At 38.9% G+C, this 5977-nt stretch overlaps 1 pseudogene; it reads left to right on the top strand.

Annotated features, from left to right (window-relative positions):
• The first annotated feature begins 3865 nt into the window (after nt 1-3865).
• Nucleotides 3866-4505, top strand: LOC141250769 (uncharacterized; annotated as a pseudogene).
• The last annotated feature ends 1472 nt before the right edge of the window (nt 4506-5977 follow it).

Below are 5977 nucleotides of genomic sequence, written 5' to 3'. Positions count from 1 at the left end.
GCCATGAGATGAGAGAAGAGCCAAGCATAATACAGAATCCAGTATTAGACTTCCAGGATATGGACATGATTGCTAATTAGTGTCACAATTAGTTCGAACGAAAAGATATGATGTTTTGGAAAGGAATAAGATTGACAAGGTGAGTGTTTAAGATAGCAATGTAAGTATTTGGACTCTTTCCAGTGTGCAAGACACGAGTCATAGACAAATTGACTTAGAATTTGTACAACCAGCGTGTCAGAATGAGAGATAGTTAGATATATGAGTTCCCTATAAGCCAGTGATATCGATGTGGATTATTCAACAACTCCCCATCTCTCCTGAGTTAGAGGTGTTTGAAATGGTTTGCAATCAATCAAGGCCTATCTCTTCCAATAACTCTAATTCATTCTCTCATTGACTGAGAAGAATGACATTTGAATTGCACTCAATTACAATACCTAAAAAATACCACATCTCACCCAAATCCTACATTTGAAAGTGAGTGAGGATGTGACTTTTAAGTTGTTCGATCTCACACCGATCACTACATGTTATTACCATGTCATCGACATACACAAGCAGGGGAGTAAATGAATCTGTGTGTCAAACAAAGAGAGAATAGTCAGCCTTTGATTATACATAACCAACAGCTTTGACAATGGGGGGAGAACTTGACAAACCATTGACGCGAAGCCTATTTAAGCCATATAGATACTTTTCTATCTTACAGACATGAGAGGTGTTCACATCTTCAAAAACTTCCAATGTTGAACATGTTGGCAAAAAAGAATGAATTGAAGAGGAGAATTCTATGACAGATAATGAAGAGAAGAAGAAGAACACATGAACACAATTCGCAGAAAATGCTCTATGTTCTGATTTTCATTGAACTACACTTTCTCAGTTTCTCTCTTAATCAATTTCTCAAATGAAATTACAAATTTAAAGAAGGAAAACAAACTGAAATGACTCCCACTAACCCAACTAACATCATGCCTAAGATCATGGGAAAGACACAACTAACTTGACTAATTCAAAATAGATTAAACTGAATTTCCTAGAAAATATTTGTTGAACTTAAATGAAATATTTGAATCATATTTCAATACCTCCCTTGATTCAAATTCCAATATTTATTCCTTAGATCATGATGCACATCTCATCTACTTCAAACTTTGATGCACTTCTCATCTACTTCAAACTTTGATGCACTTCTCATCTACATCAAAAGAGATAATCCTCTCTTGTTACTTGAGCCAAGTTTTGCTCATTCTCATCATCAAATCTGCAATTTTCTTTGTATATGACCAAATCTTTTACACTTGAAACATTGTGGCTTTCCTTTATGCCAACAGTTCTCTTCTTTGTGACCAAATTTCTTGCAGTGTTCACACTGAATTGAACTCCTTTGTTCACTGAAGTTATCATCCTTTGACTTCCCTTTATAGAAAGTCTCTTCCTTTACTTTAAAGGCCTTCTCCTCCATCTTTTCGCCGGTCCTGTTCATCCTCTCCTCATGGGCTTGTAGAGACCCCATTAATTCATCAAAGGAGTATTTCTCCATATCCTTGGACTCCTCTATAGCTGCCACTACATGATCAAACTTGCTGGTTAAACTCCTTAGCACCTTGCCCAGCAAGTGCTCAATGGAAAACACCTCTCCATAGGCTCTCATTTCCTGAATCACACCAGAAACTCTCGACAAATAATCATGCACAGATTCTTTGTCCTTCATAAGGGCAGTTTTAAACTCCCTTCTTAGTGATTGCAACCTGACGGTCATCACCTTCTTGTCTCCTAGATATTCCTGCTTTATAATATCCTAGGCTTCTTTTGATTTGGTTGCAGCAACAATTCTGGGGAAGATCTCTTCATCAAGGGCTTGTTGGATCATGAACAAGGCCCTTGCATCCTTCTTTCTCTTCTCCCTCAGACCTTGATCTGGCTCCTCTGGATTGTTGTCTTTGAATCCTTCTGCTATGAGACCCCACAACTCTTGAGATTTGAACAACGTTTTCATTTTCAAATCCCAGAAGTGATACTTCACCCCCCTTGAATATGCGCAAATTCGAAGTTCCATTGGAATTCCCTCCATTGTTCTGCATGATAAACAATGCCTGAATTTTTTTTTATGTGTGTGTGTTTCTCTCTGTGTGTATACACTCACAAACACCTCACAATTCCTGGAATCGAACCCGGGAATAACTCTCTGCTCTGCTACCAAATGTTGGCAAAAAAGAATGAGAAGAGGAGAATTCTATGACAAATAAATGAAGAGAAGAAGAAGAACACATGAACACAATTCTCAGAAACTGCTCTATGTTCTGATTTTCATTAAACTACACTTTCCCAGTTTTTCTCTTAATCAATAGCTCAAACGAAATTACAACTTTAAAGAAGGAAAACAAACTGAATTTGACTCCCACTAACATCATCCCTAAGATCATGGGAAAGACTCAACTAACTTGACTAATTCGAATTAAAAAAAAAAGGCCATCACCGCTAACCTTAAGCGGCCCCCACCCTGCGTGCCCAGGCTCTTGGAGGAGGTTAACGCGGGCCAGACTACCTTACGCATGGGGCGGGATTCGAACTCTGGCGGAATTGACACGCCGCGCCACAACAGCTTCCTTCGAATCCCACTTACCGCTGGGGTAGGGGTGCCCGGGGGCTTGACTAATTCGAAATAGATTAAACTGAATTTCCTAGAAAATATTTGGTGAACTTAAATGAAATATTTGAGTCATATTTCAACATAACACATAGAAGATTCAGAAACTCCTAACAGCTTGTTTTCATTAAGAACATAGTATGCTGGAGGCAAGGTCATATACACGTCTTCTTCCCAATCCTTATGAAGAAACGCATTCCTAACATCCATTTGAAAAACCAGCCACTGTTTTGCAGAAGAAACAACCAACAATGTGCAAATAGGTATCATACGAGCAGCATGAGCGGACATTTAGTAGTAATCAATAACCTCAATTAGGGTAGATCCATGACCTACTATCCAAGCTTTATGCCTATCGAAACTACCATCTGTCTTGAATTTGAGTTTAAAGAGCCAAATTGCAAGCAACTACAAAGGTATTTGGAGGGAGATTAACTAGTTATGTGTTATTTCTTTCCAAAGCTTCAAGTTCTAAAAGCATTGCATCACATCACGATGGGTGCTTAAAGGATTTTATAACATAACATGGTTCCGTACAGGTGGTAGAATTATCAACAAAGGATCTATAAGCAGGAGAGAAATTTAAGTATGATAAAGATGTATGATATGTAGAAGTAAGAACCATTGCCTCAGATGATCCAGATACACATGGTAGATTATTGCTGGTAAGAAGAACGTAGTTATTCATACAGGCTAGTCTTTTGCATAACTCTAGAGAGATCACGATGAATATAAATAGGATTAATAAACTCCATGAAAACTCGTTATTGTTGGAATAAGCTTGAAATAAGAAGATAGAATGATTAGAAGATATAGTTTAGGAGATATCTAATTCATACAGGAATATTATATCTTAGGAGATATCTGTGTATACAATATTTATCTTTTTGGAGTTATCTAAAGACAGAATTCTTTGTTATAAATAGAGGAGATATCAAGGTGTGATATAACTCAGAGATATTGAGAGCTTAAATTTTTTAGTATTTTTCTTAGGCTAATAAAGAGAGGGATTCTTTAATCTTTGTGTATATAATTGGTATCAGAGCGGTATGATCAAAGGGAAAATTTCTTCAAAATCTGAGGAGAGTAATTTGAAGACATCGATCAACCATGTCAGGCGATAACAAAAAGAAAGGAATTGAGGATGACGAGAACAAAGGCTTTATACCGAAGTCGAGGGAAGGAGGAGGATCTTCTTCCATAAAGTGTCTAATGCTGAATTCCACCAATTATACAGTATGGACTATGAAGATGAAAATCTTGCTCAAAGTCCACAAAGCATGGGAATCTGTTGAGAAGGAGAAGACAGATGATGATAAGAATGATATGGAAATGGCTCTTATCTTTCAATCAATATCTGAAACACTCCTACTGCAAATTGGGAATTTAGACACAGCAAATGAAGTCTGGGAAGCTATCAAAGCAAGACATCTGGGTGCGGAGAGAGTCAGGGAGGCCAGACTTCAGACACCAATGGCTGATTTCGATCGGACAAAGATGAAGAAAGACGAGAAGATTGATGACTTTGTTGGAAGGTAGTCATGAATCTCGTCAATAGCTACAGAGTTGGGTGAAGAGATAGATGACCCAAAGATGGTGAATAAGCTCTTGACCTCGCTACCCCGAAAGAAGTTTATTCACATAGTCGCTTTGCTTAAGCAGGTCCTGGACCTCAACAAGACAAGCTTTGAGGATATCATAGGACGCTTAAAGGCATATGAAGAGAGAATTATGGAGAATGATGAAGAAGAAACAGGGGGAGAACAAAGATAAGCTCATGTATAGTCCCATGGAAAACGAACAGGATCAAAACCAGAGCTATAATGGAGGAAGAGGTCGCGGCAGAGGCTGAGGAAGGGGCAGAGGGAGATCGAGTGGATCAAAAGATGTGTCCAAAATTCAGTGCTTCAGATGTGACAAGTTTGGTCGCTATGCCTCGACTTGTCCAGATAGGCTCCTTAAACTTCAAGAGACGCAACTGAACGATCAAGAGGATTCACAGGTTGCGAATGATCTCTTGATGCACAAAGTAATATATCACCGTGAAAGGAAGGTAAAGCCAGTTAAGTTTGAATCAGGGGCTGGTACTGATAGAATGTGGTGCTTGGATAATGGGAGCGAGTAACCATATGACTAGAAATCGATCGTACTATGTGAATATAGATGAGAGTATTACTGGAAAGGTGCGATTCGGTGATGACTCCAGAATTGATATTAAGGGAAGGGATAAATAAAATTCATCAACAACAAAGGAGATAGGAAGTCGCTTGGAGAATTTTACAATATACCAAAGCTGAGGAGTAATATAATAAGTCTCGGTCAAGCCACCGAATCTGGTTGTGAAGTCATCATGAGAGGGCCTCACCTCACCCTCCTCGACAAAAATAAGAACTTAATTGCACAATCAACTCGATCTCAGAATCAATTGTACAAAGTGATTATGAAGAAGGATGAACAGCGCTTGCAGCTGAACACTGCACAAGAAGATTCAGCAAAAGTGGCACGCGAGACTCGGGCACGTAGGTGATGAAGCATTAAGAAGAATAATGACCAAACAGATTAGCACAGGAATGCCAAGGTTTGAGTACACTAAGGAGCAATACACCTCGTGTCTCCTTGATAAACAAACAAGAAAGCCATTTCCTGCAGCAGCATTCCAGGCAAACCAGGTGCTTGAGCTAACTCCATGGAGACCTCTGCGGTCCGATATCTCCACCAACTACAGGAAAAAACATGTACATATTCGTACTTATTGATGATCACTCACGATATATATGGACCATTCTACTAAAGGAAAAGGAGATGCGTTAGCAAATTCAAAGAATTTAAGAAGAAGGTAGAACAAGAAACGGGAGCGGTAATTAAATCCGTTAGAACAGATAGGGGCAGAGAATTCACTTCCCAGGAATTCAATGAACTTTGTGAGAAATCCGGAATCAATAGACAGCTTACGGCACTATACTCCTGGCAACAATATGGAGTTGTTAAAAGGTGAAACAGAACACTAATGGGCATGACTCGTAGCATTATGAAGCATACGAAGACGCCATTGTATCTTTGGGAGAAGTCGTCAGACACGCCACCCTATTAATCAATCGAACACCCACCAAAAACCTCATTGACATAACTCCCTATGAGGCATTAAAGAAGAGAAAACCGAGTATTGAACACCTAAGAGTATTTGGTTGTATTGGGTACGCTAAGGTGGACAAACCACAACTCAGAAAAATTAGAAGATAGATCAATATGTCTAGTACACCTGGGAATAGAACCAGAAACGAAGGCATATAGACTCGTCGATCATTTAACAAAAAAAATAGTGGT

The sequence above is a fragment of the Phyllobates terribilis genome, unplaced genomic scaffold (genome assembly GCF_046119375.1).
Source record: "Phyllobates terribilis strain yellow unplaced genomic scaffold, ASM4611937v1 Scaffold_6113__1_contigs__length_46820, whole genome shotgun sequence".
NCBI lineage: Eukaryota > Metazoa > Chordata > Amphibia > Anura > Dendrobatidae > Phyllobates > Phyllobates terribilis.
This window is presented reverse-complemented; position numbering and strand designations above follow the sequence as displayed.